At 43.4% G+C, this 12,978-nt stretch overlaps 1 protein-coding gene across 2 annotated transcripts in view; it reads left to right on the forward strand.

Moving 5' to 3' along the window:
* The window catches only part of PRKCE (protein kinase C epsilon), a 436,087-nt gene that overhangs the window by 327,407 nt on the left and 95,702 nt on the right, over positions 1-12,978 (forward strand). The window lies entirely within an intron of this gene.

Consider the following 12,978-nt stretch of genomic DNA (forward strand, 5'->3'; position numbering starts at 1 on the left):
AATAATATTGGCCTCTGTAGCTCCTGCTTTTTCAAGCCTTTTTAAAGTTGTGGTGGTTTCCTGAGAGATCCTCTGTGTTTTATAACTTCATTCAAAACTCACAAGGCAACTTCCCATCCAAATTAAACATTTGACGTGGGAAAACTTTGTGGGGCCTTCAGAAAAACATTTTCTGAAAGGTGTTCTGTAAATATGGGATTATTACTACTCTTTGTGCCAAAATCATGTTAAATAAAACAGTTTTCAGATCTGTACTTTTACTGACCCAAAGCCCTCTTTCATCATGGTTATATCCTTAATCTGTTCTAGGATCATTGCCATAATCTTATCACTCTAATTATAGCCCCTCAAAAATGTGAAATATGTTATATAACTGAGAGCTTGTTTGGACTTCTTATAGACATGCTTATATGGCAAGAAAAACAATGTTCAGTCCAATAGGGAAGGGTAGGACTCATACATGTGGTAATTATTCCAATTTGAAAAAGTGATATTAGAAATGCCCAGTTGATCTCTTTTGTAATACATTACATTAACTTTTTTTTTTTAAATTATTGATTTCAGAAAGGAAGGGAGAGGAAGAGAGAAATAGAAACATCAATGATGAGAGAGAATCGTTTATCGGCCGCCTCCTGTGCCCCCCCCACTGGGGATCAAGCCCGAAACCTGGGCATGTGCCCTTGATTAGAATCAAATATGGGATCCTCCAGTCCACAGGCCAATGCTCTATCCTCTGAGCCAAAGCGCCTCGGGCCACATTAACTTTTTTTTTTTTTTTTTTTTTTTAAACTCAAAGGGCAATTACATAGTGCACTCCTAGAGATAAAGTATATGGTAATGAGAAGGTGTTATAGTGAGTAATGGAAAGATCACCAAACTTCTTCATTATCAGAGTCATTGTATGGGTGGTGGCAATGTGTGGTGGGGGGCGCCACAGGGAAGGGTTTTGGGCAACTGAGGTGATGTATCAGAGAAAGTAAGGTAAGAGAGGGGTTCTGTTACTTTTGATTGTTCCCCTGCATCTCCATTGTTGCAGGTGAAGGAATCAGAAAGGAATTTCTATTTCTATGTTTATGAATCATTATAGCTCTTCTCAATATGTCTGAATATCCTCAGCAATCTTGAGAAAGAAGAACAAAGTGTATATATTAAACTATATATACTACAAGGCTGCAGTAATCAAAACAGCATGGTACTGGCATAAAAAAAAGGCATGTAGATCAATGGAACAAAATAGAGAGCCCAGAAATGTACCTACACCTTTATGGCCAATTAATATTCGATAAAGGAGACAAGGACATACAATGGAGTAAAGGCAGTCTCTTCAATAAATGGTGTTGGGAAAATTGGACAGGTACATGCAAAAAAAAAAAAGAAAAGAAAGAAACTAGATCACCTATTTACACTGTACAAAAGGGTAAACTCAAAATGGGTTAAAAACTTAAATGTAAGTCACGAAATCATAAAAAACCCTAGAAGGAAACATAGATAGTAAAATCTCAGATATTTCTCATAGCAATACTTTTTGATATATCTCCTTAGATAAAGGTAAAAAGAAAAAATAAACAAATGGGATTCTATCAAACTAAAAAGCTTTTTTACAGCAAAGGAAACCATCAACAAAATGAAGACAACCCACTGAATAGGAGAACATATTTGCCAATGATGCATCTGATAAGGGGTTAATTTCCAAAATTTATTAAGAACTCATAGAACTCAACAGTGAGAAAACAAACAGTCCAATTAAAAAGTGGGAAAAGGCCCTAAATAGACATTTCTTAAAGAGGACATACAGATGGCCAATAGACATATGAAAATATACTTGATATCACTAGTCATCAGAGAAATGCAAATCAAAACCACAAGGAGATATCACCTCACACCTGTCAGAATGGCTATCAATAAATCAATAAACAACAGCTGTTGGTGAGGATGTGGAGAAAAGAGAACCCTCATACTCTGTTGGTGGGAATGCAGACTGGTACAGATACTGTGGAAAGCAGTATAGAGTTTCTTCAAAAAACTAAAAATGGAACTTTCGTTGGGCCTATTGATTTTACTTCTGTGAATATATTTAAAGAAACCTAAAACACTAATTCAAAAGAATGTATACATCCCTGTGTACTTTGCAGCATTATTTACAATAGCCAAGATCTGGAAACAGCCCAAGTGCCCATGAGTAGATGAGTGGATAAAAAAGCCATGGTATTTACACAATGGAATACTACTTAGCTGTAAAAATGAAGGAAATCTTACCTTTTGTGACAGTAGGGATGGACCTGGAGAGTATTATGCTAAGTGAAATAAGCCAATCAGAGAAAGACAAGTACTATATGATTTCACTTATTTGTGGAATGTAATGAACAAAATAAATCAACAAACAAAATAGAAACAGACTCAAAGACAGAACAGACTGACAGCTCTCAGAGAGGAGGGGAGGTTGGAGGACTGGGTGAAAAAGGTGAAGGTGAAGGGATTAAGAGAAATAAAGAAAAGAAGGAAAGAAGGGAGGAAGGAAGAAAGGAAGGAAGGAAGGAAGGAAGGGAAGGAAGGAAGGAAGGAAGGAAGGAAGGAAGGAAGGAAGGAAGGAAGGAAGGAAGGAAGGAAGGAAGGAAGAAAAGAAAGGGAAGGAAAGAGATACAAGCAACAGTATGATGATTGCTAGAGGAAAAGGGAGGTGGGGGGAGGGGAGGTGGAGAGAACAAAAGGGAGAGAAATGGTGGCAGAAAGAGAGCTGACTTTGGGTAGTGAGTACAGGAAATAGGATGCAGATGATGTGTTAGAGATTTGTACACTTAAAACTTACATGGTTTTCTTAACCAATATAACCCCAACACATTTAATTTAAAAGCACACACACACAAATAAAACCCGGTTTCTGAGTAGTGGCCCCATATACTGTAGGGTATAGGTCAACAGTGGCTTTGTCATTCTGATGCAGGGATCCAAGCATCTCTTCCTTACACAAGTGGCTATCAGTGTTTCCATCAAACATCGGCCATTCCCTACACTGTTATGTCTCATGGAAGGACAACAGTCGCCTTGGCTGAGCTCGCATGGTGGTTTGGGGGCTTTCATTCAAGTGTGACAGCTTAATTTTTGTCTGGAGACATCCCATACAATAATTATTGTTGTATTTGGCTGTGACGTGATCCCATTTTTGTGTCAGTGCTCAGTGCTTTCTCTTCATGTGTTTACTCTTGAGTTGAGGGGGTTGCTGATTTAGCATGCTGTCATTCAGTCTAGGGTTTATACCCTTGAACATTGTCTAATGCCTAATCCTGTAGAAACCTGGGACACCCAAAGCTCCTGACAGCAACTAGGGTCATCACACACAAAGCTTTCACGTATGCTCATTTACTTAGAGGTGGTGGACAAATAAACTAGCAGCCCCTCTCTGCCTGCTAAGCAGGGGCATCTCCTCAGGAGGAGGGCATCACTGTACACTGAGTGCGGTGCTAGGATAGGTTAAATCATGAGCTCTTACTTTATCATTCTATAGTGTACCTTGTTGTACACATTATGTATTTGTACTCATATTGATTTTCACAGAGCAGAATACACAGAACCATGTATCTTATGCTCCACAGGCGAGTTAAAGCAGCCTTTTTCAAACTCCGGGTCATGTTTGACTAGTGTGTCATAAAATTCATTGAGTGTATCTCCATGAACATTTTTTTCTTTAGTGAAATAGAATGGGCTAGAAAATATAAGAGTGCACCTATATATTTTTTTACATGTAGTAGAGATAATAGTCATATTGGAAAACACTTCCAGCTACTTGTGCATATACATGTGTGTATGTATGTGCAGAAAATATGGGTGTACTGTCATATTTTCCACCCTCAGATGTGTGAATAAACTGGCTATTATTGTCTACACATATATATTTATTGAGTTACCAGCACCATGTTAAAAATAAAACAAAACTGATTAAGAGACGTTCGAAGCGATTCTGGCCATATTCTTTGACATAGGCGATTTTGCCTTACATTCTGCCTTCTCTCTCATTCCTTCCTAAGAAAGGCTATCACTACATTCACTGGTTCACAGGGACATTCTGGCTAGTAATATTGGAGGGACTTCTCAGGCTCTGATGAGTAGGGTCTGCATGTTTGCTTTATTCCCTCACTCTTCCTCTGGAGTATCAAGTATGTCCACTCTGCTGTAGAAAGGGGAATGTTAGACTGAAGGTCTTGAACTGCGTAGGGTGTGGGGCTCTGGCAGAGGAAACTGAGTCAGCAGGTGAGAGACCAAAATATCATCTCTAGAGGGCAAGACAGTAGCCAGGAGGATGGTGTCTGATGGTAAATGAAATTCCTCCCTGTCTACCAGAGAGATCAATGTTCCCACTCACCAGCAAGCTATGGCTAGGATTCATTCCTGAGGGAAGACCTGGGATGATGCCACGGGGCAGACCCAATTCCTAAAGGGTTAGATGCCATCCTTGTTCTGAGCAAACTGGCTGCTCAAAGGTTGACCACGCAGCCAGTCTCTTCCTCTAGCTGGGTGTGGCCTTCTCCAGCACTCTGGCATGGCTCTGGGGCTGGCCCTACCTCTAGGATTACAGAGGGAATTTCCAGCAACATGTGGGGATGCACAGCTCCACAAGGCAGTCTTTTTCAGAAAGTGGCCCAGAGAACTCTTGCTTCTCATCAAAATCACCTGCTCACATGGAATCTTCAGGCTGATTCTCAGGTGATTTTAACAAGCCTTCCACCTTGAGCAAGACTCTTTCAGGGGTCTCTTAAAGATACCATCTGATAAAAAAGGACTGGGCCATGAGGTGTTTGAGAAATCCTGTGGGTTGAAGGTCCCTGCTTTGTTTTCTATTTTTTTGGAGATCCACATTTACCTTAATTAGAGATGTTTCAAAGCACAGGGTTCAGAGCAGGCTGGACCAGGCAAGTGTACAGCCAAGGGCTCTCCCTGAGCTGTACCTCTTTACTAAGCTGTTAACTGATAACTCTTTGCTAAGCTGTTTCCGAAACACTCATTGGAAAAAGATTATTAAAAAAATATGTTTAGCCGAAACCGGTTTGGCTCAGTGGTAGAGCGTCGGTCTGTGGACTGAAAGATCCCGGGTTTGATTCAAGGGCATGTACGTTGGCTGCTGGCACATCCCCAGTGGGGAATGTGCAGGAGGCGGCTGGTCGATGCTTCTCTCTCATCGATGTTTCTGGCTCTCTATCTCTCTCCCTTCCTTTCTGTAAAAAATCAATAAAATATATTAAAAAATATATATATGTTTAATTTAAATAATTTTTTATTTTTCAATTATAGTTGACATACAATATTATATTAGTTTCAGGTATACACTCCATAGACATTATATAACTTACTTTGTTATCATCTGATAAATCTAATACCCATCGGACAGCATACAGAGTTATTAGAATATTATGAATTGCTAGGGGCTCAGTGCATGAATTCATGCACCTTGAAAGGAACTGTGGAACTCGAAGCTGTGGTGGGCACAGGGATGGGTCTTGGCCCATCCTCCAGGCCTCCTCCCCTCCTGCTGAAGCCCCTGGTCCCCTGTCTGCCAGCAACTCTGCTCCCACTGCCCCACTCCTACGCACTAAAAGGTGACAGTGCAGAGCAATTGGGACTGTGCCAGCAGCAGGTGTGAGCAGTGTCAGCACTGTCAGCCAGTGCGAGCAGTAACCACCAGAGACTCACCCTGATGACAGCAACCGGCGCTCCACCTTGGTCTGATGTCTCCACACACTTGCTCCACCATCCCACCATAGCTGACGCTCACCATGTTCCGTGCTTTGCTACCTGCTGCTGATGCCCGCCATATTCATTCGCACCCCCTGGTGGTCAGCACATGTCATAGAGACCAGATGTTCAGTTCTACCGATTAGTCTATTTGCATATTAGGGTTTTTTATATATAGAATAGAGGCCCATTGCAGGAAGATTCCTGCAATAGGGATTCTTGCTGCAGTCGCTGCCCTGCCTGCTTCCCTCCCTTCTCCCCTACCCTGCCTGCTTCCCTCCCTTCTCCGCCACCCTGCTTGCTTGCTTCTCCACAGCTTTGCTCCCTTCTGCAGCATTTGGCTTCTTTTTATACTGTCTTCAGTCTTCGCTCTGGCCTGGATATGCAAATTAACTGTCATCTTGGTTGGGTTAATTTGTGTACTTGCCCTGATTGGCTTGTGGGTGTGGCTTGTGGGCATAGTGATGGTACGGTCAATTTGCATGTTTCTCTTTTATTAGATAGGATATTCTCTATGCTGTGCTTTACATCCCCATGACTATTCTGCAATAAAAATTTTGTACTTCCTAATCCTTTTACCTTTTTCACCCATCCCCCTACCATCTGATAACCATCAGAATATTCTCTGTATCTATGAATCTGTTACTGTTCTACTTATTTCTTTTGTTCAGATTAATTTGTTGATAGATATATTTTTATTGCTATTTTATTGTTTGTATAACAATGAACTTCTTCTTCTTCTTCTTGAAGACCCTTTAACAGTTCATGTAATTCTGTTTTGCTGATGATGAACTTCTTAACTTCACTTGTCTGGGAAGTTATTTATATGTTCCTCAATTCTAAATGATAGCTTTGCTGTATAGAGTAATCTTGGCTATAGGTCCTTGCTTTTCATCACTTTGCATATTTCCTAACAATCCCATCTGGCTCAATAAAGGAACAATGACCTCTATGAGTATTTTTGTTTGGGATAAAGCTGCCCATCCAGCTCTCAAACTGATGCCAGTCATTAGTTCCTCCCTATATGTCCCTGGTGCCTTTGGAGCTGCTATCCCAGCAGTGGAGCCCAGGAAGAGTGAGTCAGAGTAAGTCTGTGTGCAGGCCCTTTAAGAGGAACTGCTTGGGACTTCAGCAGCCCTCCATCTCACTCATCCTTAATCCCTACTTATTTTTACAGCCAGACGTTATGAGAACTTCTCTTCATATCACTGGAACCCTGGGTTTGAGAGCCTTGTGTGGGTCTGGGAACCCTCACTTCTCAGGGGTGACCTCTGCAGCTGACATACTCCTCCTGATTTTTATCCGCTACACATGAGTGTGAGACTAGCTCATTCCTGTCTCCTTCTGCCAGTCTCAGTATGGCTTCTTTAAGTCCCTTGTTGTAGGACTTCCACTCGGACAATTCTGAATGATGGTTGTTCTGTGGTGTAGTTGACATAGTTGTGGGAGGAGGTGCATACCACATTTACCTACACTGCCATCTTGACTATACCACATTTACCTACACTGCCATCTTGACACTGCCAGATGTCCAAAAGAGTACAAAAATGAACTGGATAAGATCTCATTAGGACTTGATACATACAACTGGTGATGCTGGTGCTTTTTTATAGAGCAATGAAGACATGTGGCTGGAACAAGAAAAAGGCAAGGCACCATGTCATGAAAGATATTGTTCTGGGAGGTCATCATGCCCTTTGCCCACCTAGCAGGCTGCCAAGCTCACAGTGCCATGTGTTCAATATAAGGAGGGAGTTAGTAGGCACTTCCTGGGTAACTTGCTGAGTTATAGATCACCATGAATTTTAAGCCATTAATCACTTTAGATGATAAGTGTTTGAGAAGCATTTCAAAACACTGAAGTAGATCAGGACAGACTTGACAATGTCAGTTATTTCACTTGTTTAAGGCTTCAAAGCAGTTTCATTTCCCTAATCCTTGTATTTATTAACTTAATTCACTCATTTACTTTTGAGTGAGATTGCTGAATGATTCAAAAGCAAAAATTTTGGGGAAAAACGTTTAAGAAAAAGGATATTTTGGTCTAAAAATTCTATCAAAACATTTTCACTTTGATTGTTGACCTTTGACCTGCATACAGGATGTTTTCTGTCAAGTATCAAGCAAATCCTGCAATAATGAACTTGATTTTTAAATGCAATTCCAGCAGTATGAGGTGATAAATATTGTATGGGTACCTCATTTAAGTGTAAAAAGTGCTTTAAAAATTATAAGCGTAACTAACATACATTTTAACTATTATCAACAGACAAAAATCAGTGTGTTTTTAAATTTAACTCATATTTCTGTTCAGTGGGCAAGAACTCCACAGATAAACCCAACCTGCCGCCATTGTGAGGTTTAGTAACTTAATAGGGGCACATGGGAAAAACGAGAAGAATTAAGTTTTATTTTCTGTTCTGGTGACTGTAGGGCATTAAGGCAACTACATGATTGATCCCTTTGAGCCTCAGTTCCCTCATCTGTAAAATGGGGACAACACTCCTTGCCCTACTTTATTCATAGAGCTGTCCTGAGACTTAAAGGGCAGTGTGAGAAAAATGGAAAAGTCTACCATGTGTTCTTTTTGTATTTCATATTCCCCCATTGACTTCCCTTTTTCAGGTGAGGAATTTACTGCGCTCACTGTCCTCCCAGCACCCCTCTGCCAGCTCCTCCCACCAAACAGATGGCTTTCTGAACAAGGGTCTGGGGCTCGGCACATGCGTGGGGGCAGATTTCCCCAGAAGAGAGATCAGCCCATTTGTTTTTGGGCTGACATTTTCACCTAACATTTTGCCTTTCTCCAAAGTGATAGCTGGAAATGATTTTCTCTGCATGGGGGCTGTGGTGGCCCTGAAGGAAACCTGTCTGATGGGTGCCCTATTCCTCTGGGAGGAAATACTTTGGGCTTTGAATGCAAAAGGGCCTGGTCAGTGAACTCAGAGACTTCTCCACTGGGGAACTTCTGCTCAACCTGCAAAACCTATGGCTCTTGCCATCTTCCTTCCCCTTCCCACTGAGAATGCACTCTCTCCTTTCACCCTTCCACCTGGCACAGATCATGGGAGTAACAGTTGGGCCTGGGTCACATGACTCTACAACAGTGCCTGATGCCTGACTTTTACAGGAGTAGAGGTTCTCAAAACAATTTAGTTGGCTCTTCCCTGCATCTAGAGTGCCAGGGCTACCCTTGGAGTCCCTGTATGGAGGTGACTTGACCTTTATAATCAGAGTTGGAAGGAGAGGAGGACACGATGAGGCCCTCCTTTTCCCTTCTGGACTGAGCTTGGGGAAGTGATTTCTGTTCAGGCCATTCTTCCTGAACTTTTACTTACCCCATCCCCTGCCTGGTAGTGGTGTCCAGGGACCTTGGGGTTTCTGCTTAGGAGCATCTCAACCAGTCACTAGTTGCAGAATGGGCCTGGAGTATGGTAGGAGCCCCCACCCCTGCTTCAGTGCCACCCTAGTTTCTTTCCGTCTTGGCAAAGTACATAGCCAAGCCCTCTCTTAGGCCGACAAATCCTTTAAGCCGCCTCTGACTTGCTGTGGTCTGAGACAGGGTGAGATGGAACAGCCTGCACCAGATTGGTGCACGGCCCTTTCCTTATACATTTTGCAATTAACTGTGAGCCAGACCAGAGTCCAGGCCTTGAGGAGCCAAGCTGGTGTAAGCCTGAATTGTTCCTGAGGAGTACTCTGGTCAAGGGCAAGCATTTGCACGTTTTATGCTTACGGCAGTGAACACCGTCCGGTTCCCTTGAAGCTATGAGAAAAGACTGGATTCCACGTGTCGCCAGAGGTTGAGGGACCTCACCTCCGCTTTTCTGCTGTGAACTCCCAGAAGTCCCACCTGCTCTAGGAAGCCTCGCTTGATCTCCCCCATCGGGTTCCCTCTGCCCAGCTCCTCATGCGTTGCATCCTCTTAGTTCTTCAGGACATGCCACCTTATGTCCTGTGATAAATTTCCTGTGGTCTGTGTTTCCCCCTCATGACTATAGACACTTGGGCAGAGACCAGGTCCCCTGTCTACAGGATACAGCCCAGCGCTGGCCCCGGCGAGTGCTCTGGAGGTGCCTGGCACACAGGCTTCGTGGCCAGTGCTGAAGCCTGGAGGGCAGGCACCAAGTCCCTGCCTGCGAGGGAACGTCCAGCCTTCAGACTTGGACATTGGGTCTCTCCTCTACTGGCCACCTGCTGCTCCCTCCGCTGCCTGTTCACGGGGGTGGCTCAGGGGAGCCCTTGCGGGAGATGCACATTCCCAAACCTATAGAGTCACTTGCCTTAGATCGTGTTTGCCTTTCACAAGAAACAGGCTGAAGGGGGAAAACGTAACAGAAACAGTGCCACCAAGTCCCTGGCATTGGTCATTTCTCCTGAGCCTTTTGTGATTGTAGAGTTTGTGAAATTTAAGTCAACAGTCTTCCTCCTAATCCTCTAGCCAGCCGTGAGAAGCTGTCTGAGCCACCCCTGCATGCCCGTCCTGGGCACACCTAGGCTCCAGTGTTCCACTCCTTAAAAGGTGTCTAATTTCTCTAATCACCTCCGAGTTTAATGGCTTTCAACCACGGGGGTTGTAATGGAGAGGAAGCATTACTTCTAGTCTTTTGGTTCCCTTTCCTGCCTTTCCCACCTCCTCTCTCCCTCCCTACCCCTCCCTAGTGAGCTGAATGGATTATAAAATGTTAGGTGTGACCTGGGGGTTGCGCAGAAACAAAGATTTTGTTTCTCCTGCCCCTCCTGCTCCCACAGCGCTGGCCTTTTGATGAAGTTCCAGAGGTAGTGGTGGGGGCAATTTCAGGACACTGGCACCAGGGAACCAACATGACCTAGTGGAGCTTTGGTTTTCTTTTTCAATCATGTCCTGGGAGTCCTTGGGGGCAGGCAGGCACATTTTTAATGTGTCTTCTCCCATTTCTCTTCGCTCTTGTCAGAGCCCCACTCTTTTCCAAAATAATCAAGAGTCACCCCAATGATTTTTTCTCCATGCCCACCATGGGCAGAAGCACCTCCTGTGCCATCATCTGAGAAGTCCCACGAAGGCTCCGACTCTCACTGTTTCTCTTCTCCCCGAATTTCCATCCTGTGTCCATTCAGACAGGAGAATGGAGGACAATTGGTGTGTCATGTCAGGTTGGATGCTGCTCTCTCAGGTAACTGCTTAAAAAACACAAAGCATTGCTGAGAGAAATGAAGGAAGGTCTAAATGAATGGAGAAATGGTCTATGTGTATGGATTAGAAGACTAAAAAAATTACTAAAATGGCATTTCTCCCCAAATTGGTCTACAAATTCAACTAATCCCTATGAAAAGCCCAGCAGGCTTCTTTGCAGACATTGACAATCTGATTTTAAAATTCATATGGAAATCCAGAGGACTCTGAATAGCTACAGGGATATTGAAAAAGGAGAACAAAGTTGATGGGTGCCCACTTCCCGATTTCAAAACTTCTATAAAGCTTTCACAGTAATCAAAATAGTGTGGCATCAGCATAAGGTTGGACCTCTGGGTCAATGGGTCAGAGGTGAGAGTCCAGAAATAAACCCTTGCCTTTATTTGATTTCCAACAAGAGTAACAAGATCAATGTGGTCAAGGATGGTTCTTTCAACCAATGGTAGACATTTAGATCCTTCTCCCAACCACACACTGAAATCAAGAGTTACCATCTAAGTCCGTTCCCTTTCTTCTGACCCCTGTTTACCACCACTTTCCAGTTTGCAGCAGAACAATAGGGGTGAGTTCATGCCTTTCTCACTGCCTTGCTGTTTGAGCTAGAAGGAATTACAGAAGCCAGCTGTTCGATTCCCGGGAGGTGAAGTGGCTGCTTGAGCTCACACAGATATCAGACCAGGATTTGCAGCTTCTGTGGGGAGCAGGTGACTCTAGCTCTCTCCTCTGACAGGACACAAATGCTCTGGACTCTGTGGCAGGTCAGGACAAGAGGAGGTCAGCCAGCCACTGGAAGGCTGGGCCGGGACTGGATGGGGGCCAGGTACTCATTGTGTGGGGATGGAATGAAATGTTTCCAAAGGAACTGGCTCATTGTTCAAGATGCTAAATATTTATTTGATCAAACCAAACTTCGGCTGAAGAAGCCAAAGAGTCTGGATTTTAAATCCACAAACCTGGCCTGAGGGGAGCTGGCCGTGGGGAAGGGGAGCTGAGAGGTGCTTCCAGTCAGAAAATCATGGCAGAGATGTCACCACAACACACCCTGTGCATGTCACCTGGGGAGCGGAGGGTTGGGCTCCCACCACAGCAGGACAGACCCAGGTGCTGCCAGTTTTCCAGATGTTCTACGCGGGTTCCCCAGATGCCATGGGTTCAGTCACATTGAATGACTCTTTGCAGTGTCATTTAAATGGACACATCCAAGTGAAATAAAATATAGTGTCAGTGCCTGCTTGCCTTCACTTTCCTTGTGTTTCACCTTGGCCAGTCAGGTTCTCTTCTGCAGCTTCTTGAGTCCAGCAGCCTCAGCTCGTAGATCATTGCATCAACCTGCGTGATCCGTGGCTCACTGACATTTATCTTGTTCTCCCAGGGATCAGTGATTTCGCTAATGTTTCCAAGCAGATGCGAGAGGCATTCCGTCATTTTGGGTAGTCCCTGCATGCCTGTGTTTCTCAAAGTTCTCTAACTCCCGTGTCTGGTTTGGGTCATCTGCTCGCCATTTGTGACGTGCTCATTTAAGACGATATCTGAATTATTTCTTAAATAAACGAAAACTCAAGAGATGTTGAGCATCTCAGAGATTAGCCAGCAAGAGTGTGTTTTTATTACTAATTTGACATTTCCTTCTTGCTTTATACTCTGGGTCATATGTTTACTCTATTACCACATGTGTGGTGAAGAGAGAAAACCAAACAAAATAAAAAGCTTTAGAGGACTAAAAAAAAAAAAAAAAAAAAAAAAAAAAAAGCAGCATCAAATTGATTAAACATGCATTATTCTGTATTTCTGTGAAAGAACAGCAGAGCATATTTTTGGCTTCATATTGAATGCCATTAAATATTGGGAGAAGTCGCTTTGTGATACACTGAGTGGCCAAATTATTATGATCTCTGAACGTAGAATATCTGGCCACTCAATGTACTTATGTATAAGGGAAAGCTTGCAAATATTGATATGCCAAGGGACCAGGAGATAGTGGCCCACAGCCTTTGGCTAGTAAGTCCTCAGCTTCTTTCTAACTACCCACAATGCAGTTCTTGTACATGGAAAAACCTTATTTTAAAATCCCAACTCTGTGG

Source organism: Pipistrellus hanaki, assembly GCF_964339955.1.
Source record: "Pipistrellus hanaki genome assembly, chromosome: 12".
NCBI lineage: Eukaryota > Metazoa > Chordata > Mammalia > Chiroptera > Vespertilionidae > Pipistrellus > Pipistrellus hanaki.